The sequence below is a fragment of the Sander vitreus genome, chromosome 4 (genome assembly GCF_031162955.1).
Source record: "Sander vitreus isolate 19-12246 chromosome 4, sanVit1, whole genome shotgun sequence".
Lineage (NCBI taxonomy): Eukaryota > Metazoa > Chordata > Actinopteri > Perciformes > Percidae > Sander > Sander vitreus.
In genome coordinates this window covers 22,900,485-22,916,671 of record NC_135858.1, presented here as the reverse complement: position 1 = coordinate 22,916,671, position 16,187 = coordinate 22,900,485, and the positions used below count along the sequence as shown (strand labels likewise).

The following is a 16,187-nucleotide window of genomic DNA, read 5'->3' as shown; positions in this document are numbered from 1 at the left end:
ATGGTCTTGTCCTCGTTTTCCCCATCCAGCCCATCTTCTGGGCTACCGTTGGCACTCCACTCGTTGGACGCAATGGTGGCGGCTCCCCCTGGGCCCGACCCCGAGCCCCAAAATCAAAGGATCTGTAGGAGACCTGTGAAATGAAGATACAAGTTGCTTAGCTGTTTTTATTTCATATTGATTTGAATTTAGCAAATGTTATTCATTGTAATCATAATTACATAGCACACTGTCCCAAACACTGTTGACAGTTTGAAACACAGGTAGTTTAGCCTTCTTTACCCAGACAGCAAGTAGAATTTCTTACTACCCATGACAATAGCAAATGAACAATGATTGGACAAATATCGTCTGTGCAGCCAAAGCCTGATATAGATTATGTGCTGTAGAGCTCCACTGTTGTCTTAATAGCATTCAAAACACATCAGTGAGCCACATTGTTGAGTCATGTCTTGTAACTATGAGCATGAGTACTGTGAGTCAATCCAACACACACTAACCTGGTGATTTAAATACTTTCTAGTGCATCAAATCTGTATTGATCCGCAGCTGCAAATAGTCCCCAACAAATGTACTCCTGTTTGAGCAGAAACCTTTCTTTGGATTAATAATTTGCTAAAAACTAGAGTGCCAACTCTTTTAAGAAATTACTTAGGCTCATTTAAGAATGAAACTTTATATTTGTGACCCATTTTTAAGGATTTATGTCTCTAAGTAGGACTTAATGGGCTTCAGTCTGAGTGCCACCGAGAGGGTAAGACAAGTCAGACAGTACTGAGAGGCGTACCGACGCATTGTTGGTCTTGTTCTATTCGGTTTTGGTAGCATATCATAGGATATGCTACCAAAAGCAAAAATCACCAAACATATCCTTTAATGCATACATTGTTCATCTGATCTGAAAACAATCACCACCAAGTAATCAGAAGTGTGCTGTAATCATAGACTGGGTAAACCCAGCCCGATCTGCTGGCGATTTGATTTTTGCCCTGCAGCTCAGGCTGGAAACCTGTATATTTTTCTATCCTGCTTCCGTTACAAATCTGCGGGGACCAATCACAAACTGGCTTATCCACCTGGCGTGCTATTGGCGTGTTTAACACAATGACGATAGAGAAGCAACGGCAAGCAGCTTTTTGTTTACATTTAACATGGCGGCCACCGAAGCGCAGCAACCCGTTGATGCCGCTGTCTGTTTTAAAAGACTATCCAATTGCATACGGAGTCATTTGAACTATGCCCGTTGATCACGCCTCTTGTGCAGTAGAAAATACAGAGCAGACTCCCTAGACTAATGTTCAATCTTAAAAGATTGAGCTTGGTCTGGTGATAGCCAGACTACTTTAATCAGCCATAATTTTCATATTTCATATTTAAACCTCGATATGTACAGTTTAGCAACACTAGACAAGTCAATCAAAAGTTGTGTTTTCATTCAATTGTCAAGCAGACTTTTGAAATGTTGCAAATTTGATATTAGTAGTATTGGAGCAAATAAACTAGGCTACAGCATAGTTTGGTGAGAACAGAAGTGGCTACGCATGAGTGTAATCATGGTAAGGCTGCTAACCGGAAACAAAACTAGTCGCCTTGGCCATCTAACCCATATACGAGAGAAAAATGGAGCGAAGTCTTCAGGAATTTGGTTCAATTGAGTACGTTTTTCAAGTCTGCTAGTATTTGCCATGTTTCATGCTGTTTGGAGACAAAGACAAAATAATTAAATATCCGAGAAGACGTCGACAGCGGGAAAAAATGATGATCAGTCATGTACAGTAAGTTAAATGTTCGCTACATCATAACTTATTTGGCAAAAGCGTTTCTTATCCCATTTAGCGAATCAACTCTTTTTCGACGAAGGCAAAAACCACATCAAGCGAGCATGAAAACGTTTTTGTGCAATTGAGGAAGTTTTATCAATTTTGCCGATCCATCCAGCTTTTCTAATGCCATACTTTAAAATGCATGAATGGAAAAATAGTAAGTTTATTTTTAGCCACAGAAAATCCCCGAAATATTGTGTCAATTTTCGTCACAGTCAGAAATGCAGGTCATGTGATGCCATGTGGCAAACAAATCCATTACTATGAATAAAGTGTCTTGTCTCACAACATAACATTCAAAACAGACTTTTTGTTTAGCTATATCATACTGTATAAGCCACCATTTGTCTTATCAACATATTCATTTTGTGACATTCATGTGTGGTGGAACTCGGCCAGAGTATGCGGAAGCCTGAAAAACCTTATTTGGTGTTGTGCTGGATGAACCAGTTTCATGAATTTTGGAAAGATATTCTCCAAATACATCAACTGTTGCTTCACCTCTAAGCACAATGAACTGTGATAGCAAGCAAGCAAACAGATCAGCACACTTAACGGCTTTCTTACTTTGCTTCCTTGTTTTCTATTTCTGATGCAACAGTGTCGATATCCCCAAGAAAATCTCAACTAAATCATTCAATAAGGCAATACAATCCAGGAGAACATGGAGAATCAATTTGATAATATTCAATTCAATTATGTCTACAACTTAATTAACATTCCATACTGTGTGAATGTAATCCCTGGTGAATTTGTCTACTATTTTATTCTTTAGAAAAATACATAAAGTGAATTATTTGTGGCCCAGAGCTGTGGAGTTCATGTAAAGCATAATGAGATTCAAATAAGTAATGTTATTCATCTATAGGTCACTACTTTGGCTTTGTTTGACATTTCCTTTATTGCACTCATTACATTTGTATGAATAAACATGCTAACCGTATTTGTTACTATAATTTCCTAGATTTTATTTCTCTGAAATGGCCAAATGAATTCAAGATATTCCATAAAACAAAGTTTAAAGACCTCACTAATCAGCGCTGGCCTCAAAGAATTCTTGTGGTGTGGGAACTGTGTCCCAGTGTGGTTGGCTTATGGCTGACTGCAGGCAAAGATCTTAAGTATTTTTCAAGCTGCCTTTTCAGCATTGTATTGTTTCTGAAATGGAAGTCTATGAGGTAACCACTATCCTCCCAGGATGCTTGTGTTTCTGCTTTAGCATTTCTGCAGATGCTGACAAAAATGAAGTATAATTGATGAATACAGAGTTATATTATATTGACATTTAGAGTCTATATGATAGAATGTTACATGATCTCTTTTCAGCAGTTTTCTTCCATTAGAAGTCATATTTGACCTCTCTCAGGAGGTTTTGCACAGTTAGGGAGTCCAATATTAACAGTATGATTTGTGTAACAAAAAGATCAACCCAGAAATTAAGTTTGTCTTAAAATGTGATTTGCACTTCTAACTTTATTTGGAAAAATAATATCAAACATTTGAAAACAATCAGTAAAAATCAGTGAAAATCTTGGTCTCAAGGCCACATACTGTCAGTTTGTATGGGTATTCATACCAAAACTGTGCAGCCAATACCTTGTTTTATTTTATCTGGTTATATGATGATGATGCTTATGATGATGATGATAGCCTGAAATCTCCCTCACCTTATCTCTCAGTATTCAGAAAGATTTTTTTAGGGTGGCTGCGAGAACCACAAACAAGAAAAAAGCTTTCTCTTCTCATCATCATCTAACACGAATTACAAAAAGTAGATCATGATATCGTGATATTCTACCACATGCCACATACGTCATAAAATCTATGGACGTCACTGAACCCAAACCAGAGTTTGACAAACATTCACAAGTCAAGCTGCTAATTTTAGCTGAGAGGGTATTGGTTATGGCAGACCCTTTGCACCCTTACACCCTTTCCAACAGGGTCATGCTGTTAAAACTCAACACTGAAACTGAGCACTCATCAGCAGCTCCAGTGATCCATGTTTGTCCTCACAGATCACACGGCTGGAGTTAGGGTTAGTTTAATCATAATCTGTACTTGTTCTGACACTTAATAAAACTCAGCATCCCAAAGACAATTACAAAAAATACACAGTCATGTGGATACGCAAGTAAATAAATAGAGCTGCAACGATAAGTCAATGTGTCGTTTAGTCCTTCAACTAAATATGAATTAGCATTTTTCAAAGAAAGAAATGCCAAAAGTTATGTGGTTCTAGATTCTAAACTTTTTCTAAAATTTTCTGCTTATTTTTTTCTTGTATTAAAGTAAAATGAATGTGTTTTCTTAGAGCTGCAAATAATGATAAGTTTCATTAGTTCTCGATTAATAGTCTATAAAAATTATTTTAATTTCCAAAAGCCCAAGATGACGTCTTCAATTTTCTTGTTTTATTCAACCAACAGTCCAAAACCCAAAAATACTCAGTTTACTATTATGCAAAAAGAAGAGCATCAAATGTGAGAAGCTGGAACCAGCAACTATTTGTAATTTTTGCTGGAAAAATGACAAACAATTATTCAATTATTAAAATAGTTGCAAATTAACTTTTTGACTAATAGCTCAAGTTTACATATGTCACCTTTGACTCTGAACTTCTTCTTTTTTTGCCCAAAGCACACATTATACATGTGTTGACATGCCATTAGCCATAATGATTTTTACTTATTATTTCATTGTCTGGCTTTCAGCAGCCTGTTTGTTGGTATCTCTTGGCACAAAGAGCTATTAACATCAAGTGTAACCCTTACATACACATTTCTTTCACAACCTCAAGTACAGCAGATGCAGTTTGTGTTGCCTGGTGTGAAAATGTCTTTCAGGCAGCCCAAAGTATTTTATTACAGAATGCACAGGTGCTGTGGGGCAACAGCTTCAGTACAGCCAGGGCAATAATCAAACTGGTGGCACAGTGAGGGAGGGAAGAAGGGTGGGCCGGCCACTCTATTGTTTATCTCTAATTATAGCAGAGAAAACATTGCAAACCTCCTCCGCACTGCGAGCTGTGAAGAGCAGCACACGGCGCTCAGTGTAACACGGAGATCTGACGACCTCAATGGAGCTCCGAGTGCTCACAGGAGTGTGTTCAAGTGAAGGGCTGCTAAAAGAGAGGCTCTTCGCCGAGAGAGGGGCCTGAATTCCAGACATGTCCTTATTAAGAAAGGGCTGCGAGTGCTCACTGTTTCTCCTCCTGCCTCCCTTGTGTCAACCAAACGCCCTCCCTCCCTCCCCCCTCCGCCGCCCCCCCCCCACCCCAACCACCGCCACCCCCGCCCCCCTTCCACCCAACGCTCAGAACGTCTCTACCCAAATAAGGACAGGAGACCAGTGGATGCGTGTATGGGAGGAGTGGGTGGTGGGTGGGTGGGTGGGTTGGTTGGAGAGCAGAGGGGGGAAAAGGGGTGTGTATGTGGGGTGGGGGTGTTGTCCAATTTAGGCGTCCACTTTGGGGTCTGGAAAACAGTGGGATTGTTCCAGCTGGAATGCAACATCAGCAGTGAACACGGTCAGAGCTCAGACTAGAGGCAGGGCATTGTCAGTGGAGCCATTTCTCAATACATCCTCTAGTGGAGTCACAGGATTTCAAATCTGGACAATAGTCACGACTTCATGATAAAAGTGAGCGGTAAATAAAGTTAGGAAGACAGTTTTATGGACTCAGCAACTGCTAGTTTGACTCAAGACGGAGGCTTTGGAATTCACTTCTCTGACACGATTTACTGCCAGCACGTCATTTGAAAAGAAAAGCTGTTGTAATTAACATATTGATTACATTAGAAACACACACACTGTATTGTCTCTTTGAGCCAAGTTTGGGTGAGAAACTCCACAACATAGTAATGACTCACACAGCTAAATAAACTGCAGACACACAGAGCTGAACACAGTACGATACATAGACACCTACAGATAACTTAAAAAAAAAAATCAAACTAACTACATTAATCGATCAACAGAAAATAAATCTGCAGCTGTTTTGATAATCTAATTAATCATTTAACCCTTGTGTTGTCACAAAACAAGGGTTAATACAAGGGTTAATACAGCACCTTAGTGCTTTTTTGTACAGCATTTTGGTCAACTTAAACTGTGTTTAAATGTGCTCTAGAAATAAACTTTACTTACTTACTTTACAAGAGACAGGGTTTAGAGAGCAATTCTCAACAAAGTAAACGGAAGTACATAACCCTTGTGTTGTCCTCTGAGTCATTTTTCAGCTTCTCTATTGTGTGGATTTGCTGCTTCTCTCTGTATGTGATAATAAATTGAATATCTTTAGGTTTTGGGCTGATGGTCAAACAAAAAAAGAAAATTTGATGACACAAATTAGCCTTTAGGAAATTCTGATCCTCTGAACTTTTTCACTATTTTCATATAAACCCAAATGTGTAACGGATTGATCGAGAAACTAATCTCCAGATTAATGGATAATGAAAACAATTCTTAGCTGAAGGCCTAGTGCCAAGCACAAACCTGTGTGTGAGACTCCTTCAGGCGGCTGCCAGATGGGAGGGTTTATAGAAGATCTTGATTGAATGACACCCTGCTCCCACATTTAACACAAAAACCAGGGACACACCTCCCCTCCCGCTTTCTGGGAGTCAGGCCATTAGAGCAACATGCAACAGAATTCCAATGTGCAGCAGGAATAACGCTGCAAAAGCTATGCGCCTCGCACATTCATTCAAACGGCACCATTCATGCACCACAATCCCTCTTCCCATTTTCCCAGCCCCGAACGGACCGATCGCATTGCAGTCTGTTTTCAGCAATCGGCTTATCTCCGCTACGACTCCATCTATGAACCAACCAGAGTTTATTGGCACCGCACTGAGTTTCCTTTTTTTTCTCTTCCTAGACAGGATTGTGTGCGGTGAAATGTCCCAATGAATTCCAGTAATTCTACTGAGTCCCTCTGATGCTGCCAGGTCACATGGAGGAAAGCTGTCGGTATAACCCAAATCAGGAAAGGGATTCCAGCGCAGGCATTTGTTTAAGTGTGCCACAGAGTGTAGGAAATCCCTTACAAACACCTACAGGCAGGGAAACAAACAAAGCCTGTGTGTTTCAGTAATAACAAGTGGATGGCATGACATTCAGGAGTCGACACAATAACACGTATTCACTCAGAGAGAGCTGATTTTTTTTTCTCTCACATTGCCAGTTTTTATTCCTCAAGTTTATCTTCCAATGAACATGAGATCATCTTGGTTCACTCAGATGCACCAACCAGATGGGTTTTTACTTACGCAGTGGAATTCCAAGACTACAGTGAGGCAAGACCTTGAGTCAAAATTACTCTGTCATGTCTCATGATTTTTATGGCCTGATGGCAACATCTCTTCTCCAGTCCTCTGGTAAGAAAGGAAGATTTGTCAAACCTCGGAACATTTTAAGACCAAACAGGGTGGGAAAAACAACAGTTAGGCAGAGTGTGTGTACAGTAGGTGACTTGTAAGTTCTACGTTTTATGCTTCTGCTGTTAATTTTACACATTATTTCATTCTGAGGATAAGTGTTTCCAAACTTTAACTGTGGTTTGTCAATGCAACTGAGTTTCAACAGAAACTTCTCGTGAGCAAAACAACAGATCGAGAAACTTTAATTTTAATGATGTCGAGCCAGCCTGAGCTGGATGCATAAAGACATAAGATGTTTGATGTTACTCCTTAAAAAAATGCTGTAAATACCAAAATGCTACACAACAAACATATACAGACAGAAAAGTTGGGGCAGAAAAACTTGTGGTGCTTCTTGCTTTGTGGGACGGAGCAGGAGGCTCAAATGACTAAACTAAAAGAGGCCGCCATGTTTATGCACCTGGTCCGTCGGATTGAAGATGCATAGGGTCACATTTGGAACTTGGTGTTAAACAGAAATAAAATCATTGGAGACCGAATGTTGCTCATGGTACATTCTCTCAGGTGCTTTGAAGAACAGTACACCAGCTGTCATCGAGCATCTTATCTTTGTTCTGCTGTACATGTACTGTACTCTGCTCAAAACAAAGCCGTACGATGTGCACTAAACCTTTAACAGGTTAACATTAAAAAAAATGCTTTTTTCAAGAGATCAGATAATGTAGACTTTAGTAGTTGGTATGGTAGAAATATTCAACCTGTTTTAATGCATCAGAGAAAGTACATGCGTATAAAGAATTTGTTTTGGTGCTAGTGTTAATATAGTCTATATCGATGTCGCTCAGGCCGGATGTCCGTCATCTTCCGCTTTCTTTGTGTTGGCATTCTTAACTCTGGTGGATTTATGAGGACTATGGTTAACTGCTCCTCAGATCTCTGCAGGGTAAATCCAGACAGCTAGCTAGACTATCTGTCCAATCTGAGTTTTCTGTTGCACGACTAAAACAACTTTGAACGAGCACATGTTCCACCAAAACAAGTTCCTTCCCGAGGCTATTTTGCAGAGGCACCGTTATTGTGTCCGGCCCTTAGCACCGCCCAAGACGATTGTGATTGGTTTAGAAGAAATGCCAATAAACCAGAGCACATTTTTCTCCCATCCCAGAATGCTGTGTGGACTAGCCAGACCCTCCTCCGCAGTGCTGAGGAGGTAGGTCTGGCAATGCGAGACTAGTGTTATTAAAATACAATAAAAGTATAATAAAAGCTGCATATAGATAAAACTTGGTAACTTAAACCTGCATTAATAGATTTTTTTTTATTTCTCCTTTCAGCTCTGTTTTGGTCTCCACCAACTTTTGAGGGATATATCTGGCTCTTTAGCCGCTGAATGCTCCACTGTGTTCAGTGACTAGTTGCAAACTGTGTCTGTCTGCCGTTTGGTGTTGAGCAGGTGGTGTACACAGTGGCTGTATCAGAGTTTGTTTCCTAAAAACAACACTGATGAGAGGATTTAAGCTGAACCAAAACAGTAAAGCGCTGTTCTGTAGAGCTGAGGCGATAATCAATCCGCTGTTCATCACTATAAGTCAATCCTTCAATAAGTGAGTCCTTACATGGTAAACAAGGTCATCAAAATATAACATGCGGATGGTAGCAGCTTTAAGATAAGAATTAAAAGTATTATAAAACAAAGCATTGCTTTTACTGCCTTTGATTCATCCAAATCTTATTATTTCTTGTTATCATGGTAAATATTTGGTCATATCACAAACAAACACTACGTGAAAATCAGCCTCCCACTCCTGTCCGTAACTCTGGACACCCCCATTACCGTGACTCAAATTTACTGACTCATGTCCCAAAGGAGACTGTTAACAGATTCCCTTCAAATCTGTCTCTTCCACTGTTGAGCCATCAAGCCTGTTGTGTTTGTCTCTCCATCACATGCCTACTGGCATAATATATGTACCTCTGTCTGTTTGTTAACCAATACACTGCAGGATTTGTTCCTGTCTTTACAAATGCAGCCTTTGTTAAGCTGCTGCTCGAGTTGGGACACCTGTTGGCAAAGCACAGACCCCTGCTGGCAGCCGAAAGCCCCCCTGCTTAGCTGAGAGTTAAACACACCTCCAATGAACTTAACTTTTTATACACAGTAACAAATCCACAGCCTAAAAACTCTTCCACACGTCTTGTTAAGGTTGAAGGGCGCTCACAGATGTCAAGATCCCCCCCCTCCACACACACACACACACACACACACACACACACACACACACACACACACACACACACAAACACTCTTGACAGGGGAAACAACAGGACTTGGTGGCAGAAGGAGCAGCTGCTCTCTAAGGTCAGATTACAGATAAAGAAAACATTTAAAGTTCCAGGCCAGGGAAGCTGCTCTCCGACAAGAACTGGAGACGCTGCCTTGTTCCTCCTGACACACAGAAACGCACACAGATGCATTCACAGCAAATGCACATGTTAAACCATATTACTGCTCCTTCGAAATTAAAGATGATGAGCTGGCTTACTGTAAGTGTCAGCCTGTCTGCTCAAAGATTGCCGCCACTGCCTTCTTCAGACTCATGAAAGCAAGAGCCCCATCTCCCAAAAAAAGAGAGAAAATAAATCAGAGTCACCTCCCTCCCCTCTCCCTCTTGTGTCTGTGTTTGGCCCTAATAAATTCTCTCCAGCTCCTCCAATAACTTCCTCCTACTTCCTATCTGGCACGGCGCTCAGGAAACAATCAGAGCTGAGAGTGAGAGGAGGGCTGGACAGCCAACAGCTCACACGGCAAGAAGGCAGAAAGAGAAGCAGAGGGAAAAGTTGAGACAAACGCACAGACAAACACACAAACACACACACACACACACACACACACACACACACACACACACTCCCCTTGTCAAGTCAAACATTTGCAGTTTGATACCAGCTGCATGCCCAAGAAAAACAATAATGTTCAGAGTAACGTCTTGCACGCACGAATGAAAATGTGTGAAAGTGATCTGAGTTGGAAAAGACTCTCATACATTTTCCAAACATTTACATCATGAAACTCACCACAACTGATTCTTATTTGTTGTTTTCTCGTAAACAAATCACACGGCGTGGAAACAGGCTAACTCACTCGGAGGTAAGGAGAGGTTACTGGTTTCCTACATGAGTCACTGAGAGACTCAGGCGGATAAATGAGTATCACACGTCGAGCCAGAGCCTAAACATAAGGCCTAATTCATTCATTGTTCTATTTTAATGCTGGGTGCTGCTGGCTATGTGGTCTACCTTGAATTGTCACACTTTTAAGAGAATTAAGCCTAAATCCAGCTGAAGAGGGAAAGACTGACACAAAATGGGGCGAGTGAGCCAGAATGCTTTTTTCTTTCTTTTTTTTTTTATCGCCTGAATCAGCATTTTAATCGGAAATTTTCCAGAGAACGCAGCGGAGAAGCCATTCTAGACTGAATTGGTCATTTTGTGGTGAGGGGAGCGGTTTGAAGCCATAATCTGTGAAACCTTTAAGACATGCATAACTTTGCAGCAGAATGCACCAGCCAATAAGTCATCTAAGCATATAAATTGTGGAACAAGGCTTTAAAAGCAGTCATGGCTTTGATCAGGGCCATATAGAGGGGATTTTCACAAGGAAAAACTATGATTAGACATAACAAACTCAATCAGAGAGGAAACTTGTTGCATGTATGTACATACACTCATAAAGGCCCAATCAACCTTAAAATCCCTGGGACACCTGTGTGTGTGTTTTTTTTTATATTAGGAGTAACCAAAACGAATAACTCTGTGGTGCAGACAGATATCTTCCCCCAACCCAAAACACTCTGAGCAAAGGGATTAAAGGGGTTTCACATGAGTGCCCTTGGGTCACTGGAGCTCCAGTGCGACAAACAGGCCTCACACACACACACACACACACACACACACACACACACACACACACACACACATCTCTGAAAAACCAGAAGGGCTTAGTGAGCCTCATGTTATCTATAATGGAGGCTGGAGGAACCACAGACGCTGGCAAACATACCCTCACAGACATTTGTTTTCTGAGCTCTTCCTCTTTAGAGCACATTTATGTGGAACATCACTCCTAACAGTTGGTCGCCAGAGGAAGAACAACTAAAACGTTTAGCAACTTGGGGACATCTGACACAAAGACTATACTGTTCTAGGCCACTCCCCGGCTCCTCCCCTGAGTGGTCCGAATAGGAGGCCAGAAATCTTATCTGTTAAAACCTCATGGTTTGGAGGATATGTAAACATGTGCAGTGCATTAACGTGAATACAATGTTGATGCATTGTGTTACTGGGGACTTTGAGAGTGAATTAACTGGTATATGTTTAAAGACATATTTGATTGGTGCTAGAGCATGCAGCACTTTTTGTTGTATCACTGTAATAAATAGCTCAAAGCACAATATGCTCTTCATCGACACAACGGCACTCTTTAACCCAAGCACTGCTAGTTAGCGTCAGACTGCATATTGTATTCCAGATTGTCATTAAATGCCCTTCTGCTGAGAGCTGCAGGCTTTTTCTCCAAGGCCCTCTGTGTGCTCACCACGCAGACATAAGTGGTATTTGTTCAGATCTGGGTTGACAGAGGGGCAAGTGTCCACCATTTGGACGAGCACTTCTGGGGATGGTGCTAAAAAGCAACCAATGTCTGAACAAATGGGGGGGGGGGAGCTCATTAGCCGTTCTTCTGTGGGTTTAACACAAATGGGTGAAGCTGCCGCTGACAAACGGTCAACAGACCTGCGCCCGAGTAAACACTCTGCAGAGCAAAGAAAGGATGCACTTTAGCGCTGGAATCAGCAGAGCGCCGCATATGATCCGAAATACCTACAGTTTCGTTACAGTACAGTTTCTGTTTAAACATAGGTTTTAAAAATCAAAACCATCAGGAGCACAACAGATTTCTTTTTTGACCTCATGAAGAGAACACATGCTCATTAACTCTTTCTTCCGATAAACAGCCCAAAGGAACACAGCTGGGGAGTAGGGGGAGAGAAAACGGCCACTTTAAGGGGATATTACCCCAAGTAATCTAATTGACCTCCATGACATGGGTAAAGCTGTAAAAATTTCCCTTCGCATTTAACTTTTGTACATGCTAAATCCACAACGGCTGAGAAACATGAAGTATTTTCAAGGAGTGGTGGGGGGGGGGGGAGACCACATTGTACATTGGGAGGCCTGATGCATTCATGCCGCATGAAAACAATGAAGGGGAATCTGTCGGAGCAGCAGAATGCATAATCCTTTCCAGATTTACCCATCAGCATCAAAATCTATTATTAGCCATCTTGGCATGTCTCATTTACCAAGGACACATTGTTTGGTCGTACTGGTTGGTCGTTTTGTTTCAGAACATCACTTCCACATGTTAATAGAATGTAATCCTCAAACTTGTGGATTTTGCCTCTCAACCGTGACCTAACATGACCAACAGGCCTACGATATCCGATCATCCTTTTTATCAAAGACTGTAGCCTCAAACACACACAAAGAGCTCACCAAAATCGGATTTGCACTCACAGCCATATGGAATGATGAAAACGCTTCCTTTGTTGCACAATTTTTGTTTCCCCGCAAACTTTGTGAATATACTAAAATAATGTATAAAATATTAAATTGAAAATATCACATTTTTATAACTTTGAGGAATGTTGCTGCAGTAAAATCAGACCGCAAGAGACAGGCAGCAGGCAAACAGAAATGTTAACAGGTTATTCTGCTCGCTGGGACCAACCTGACATACTGCATTCTGTTGTTCAGTCAAACCTGTTGACTGGCAGTGACTTAACTCTGAAACTCATTTGACTGTTTAAACACTAACATGTCGTTTATTTTTACATTTTCCAATCTGCCAAAACATTTGGCTCCGTCATAAAAATAAATAATAATGTTTACCTGAGCCGTGAACTAACAAAACGCACTGAGAGCAGGTGTAGTCTGACGTGGCCCTTATATAATTATACAATTAGCTCACATACATATCCATACACCTCAAATCCTCACCTATGAATTATGTACTTAGAAGGACTTAGCAGAGTATCATCGCATGCTCTGTTTATTGGCACGGGAGAAAGAAGTAAAAAGGAGAGAAAGAAAAGATAGCTAGACAGATAGCTAGATAGATAGATATTAAACATCTATCTGCTTAAAATTTAAATAATGGCATGCTAAGCAAACGTTATTAGAAATAAAATTAAAAAAATTAAGATACTATTCATCAATACAAAAGGACATTATGTTTGTGCCGTAATTCTTGGTAAGCAGTCACAAAAGCCTATTTCTTTTTACTTAAATGTTGTTCATCTGGCACTTATTTCTTATGGCTTCAGAATTTCTTTTAAATTGACAAAAGTAAAACGTTTAAAGAAAAGAAAAAAAATCATGTAGGATTTTTTTTTGTGTTCAGCTTATAAACTAATACAGGAGGTTTGGTCTAAATAACGACATAATAGCAGTGATGCAACATAAATCCTTTTGGTATGCAGAAGTGTAGTTCCAAGCCTACACACTGGCTTTACTTTATACTTGCCATTTGTTTGTAGATTTGTAAATCTGCTGGTGTTCTGTAGTTCATACTATAAATTGTGTTCTGTGTTCATATCTGTCTGTTTATCAGTTTTGTTTTCTAATCTAAAAACAATAAGATAGTACAATTATGATATTATTTTATAAATGAGTGTCTTGATAAAACATGTTAAAAAGAGATGAAAATGTTGTGAAAATGGAAATGTATTAAATTAAAATCTCATCACTGCCAGACAAAAAACTAAAGAGAATGAACATGTGTAGCTAAATCTTTGTTAAAACAGATTGTTTCATAAGAGTTGTATTTCTTTGTAAAATGTTTGTCTTTTTCTTCTTCTTTGTCTAATAAATTCCTGTTTTCTGGTGAGCGATGAGGAGTGGGCTGCTTCCCCTTCATTTAACTAGGCTGACAAATCAAGAACTTCTCTTACCTTTGGGTTGCAGAGGTCCAAACCAGACTGAAGTTGTGTATTCCTCCCAAATCGTTTTTGCTTGTCTCTCTTTTCTTTGCCTGTAGGTCAAATCGTTGGATTCCTTTTGAGGAACAAGGCTGGAAGTGTCGGATGATCCAGGTATGAACTGTGCGAGACAGACAACAAAACATATTGGCCCCACTTCTCTGCTGTGCTGTCAAAAGAGACGCTTTGTGTTTCTTTTTTGTGATAGTGTGCGTCAATGAGCGGGACTACCGGTGGAAATATGATTGTACAGAGCCTGTCAAATATATCCCTGCACACTGGGAAAGTCCAAACACAATAGACTATCAATCAGCAAATGTGTTCTTCCCTCCCAACACAGGGAGCTCCACGGAAAAATGTAAAAAATGACAATGATCTGAAAACTTCACCGAGACAAGCGGCATGAAAAAACTCACCCAGAAAAAAAAAAAGGCTCTAACAGAAAGAGGGAACATTACTGGAGAACTTACCTTTTTTTATTCTGGCAGTCACCTTCTTCCTCTCACTGAAAGCCGCTGGTCAGTTTAGTTAGTTTATTATAATTTGGCGCCTTGTTGTTTTCCGTAATATTTCTCAGAGGTTTGACAGTATAAGTGGAATGTTAAGTATGACTTTGGTATGAAATCAACGCACTACACTGGAAAACGAAGGGGGAGGGAAAAAAAGACTTGCAAGGAGGAGCCATTAGTGCGCGTCAATCAACAAGCTTGGGGGGCAGTGACTTCACTCCAGGCCCCGCCCACCCAAACCCTGCAGCTTCCTGCCCTAAAACCAGTCTTCAGTATACATCCACCAGTCTGTTAGGGTTATGGAATAACTTAATTGATAACTGATTCAACTGAAGTACATGGGGAGCAGTTTTCAAATACTGTTACTTTTATTCCAGTGTTGGAAGAATAACTCAGATCTTCTACTTAGTAAAACAATGCAAAACAGTGTAGAAATACTCTGTTACAAGTAAAAGCCATGCATTCAAAGAGTTACAAAAAGTACAAAAGTATCAGCATAAATATATATATATATATTCATTATGCAGAATGACCCTTTTCAGAATAATATATATTAAATTACTGGACTATAATTATTGATGCATTTATGTACATTGCTTTAATGTTACAGCTGGTAAAGGTGGGGCTTATCTTTACAAATATATACTGCCAGGTTGTGTAATTTATAATAATACATTCATTTGTTTGTTATATTTGGTATTAATAATCTGAGTCTGCAAAGTAACTAAATATATCAGATACGAGTAAAAGGGTAAAATATTTCGTTCTGAAATGTAAAGCTAGTGGAGTAGAAGTATAAAGTAGCAAAATAGAAATACTCAAGTACACAAGTACCTCTAAAGTGTTCTTGAGGACAGTACTTGAGTAAATGTACTAGTAGTTATTTTCCACCACTGCACTTTTCTTACAAACATTGTATTTTTCACTATTGAGAATGTCTATATCACTATAAACAATATAAACCTAGCCCTTGACCACGTCCATCCAGAAACAGCTCCTTCTGTTGGTCAACAGAATGGTTGCAACATTCAACAGTACTGAGCCACTAAAAGCAGAGCTGCTGTCCATGCAGATGGCGTAAACAAAACCACTCACTCTTAAATGCACTTACTGTATTCTTTCAACCTCATAGAAAGACAATAAAACATTCTGAATCGGTAACTGATTTGATAAATAAATTAGGATAATAATGATGCAAAAGAAAATACAATTATGTAAATCAGTTATATGTAGAAGTTTGCAGGCTTAAAACCAGAATTCTAAATTGTCCAAGAGGCACAATTATGTTGATTTTAAGAAAGTGCTGTAATTCTTATTCAGGTTAGAGTGTAAGAATTATGACAGTGATCTTGGCAGTTGTTTACTAGGAATTAAAGTGCTCACATTATGCTCATTTTAAGGTTCATAATTGTATTTAGAGGTTATATCAGAATA

General features: G+C 39.8%; 1 long non-coding RNA gene across 1 annotated transcript; it reads right to left on the bottom strand.

Moving 5' to 3' along the window:
- Window positions 1-25: 25 nt before the first annotated feature.
- Window positions 26-14,877, bottom strand: LOC144517160 (uncharacterized). Its single transcript, XR_013501903.1, has 3 exons — window positions 14,715-14,877; window positions 14,218-14,365; window positions 26-133 (listed from the first exon to the last, which is right to left on the bottom strand). It is a non-coding gene; the product is annotated as an uncharacterized LOC144517160 (long non-coding RNA).
- Between the last annotated feature and the right edge of the window lie 1,310 nt (window positions 14,878-16,187).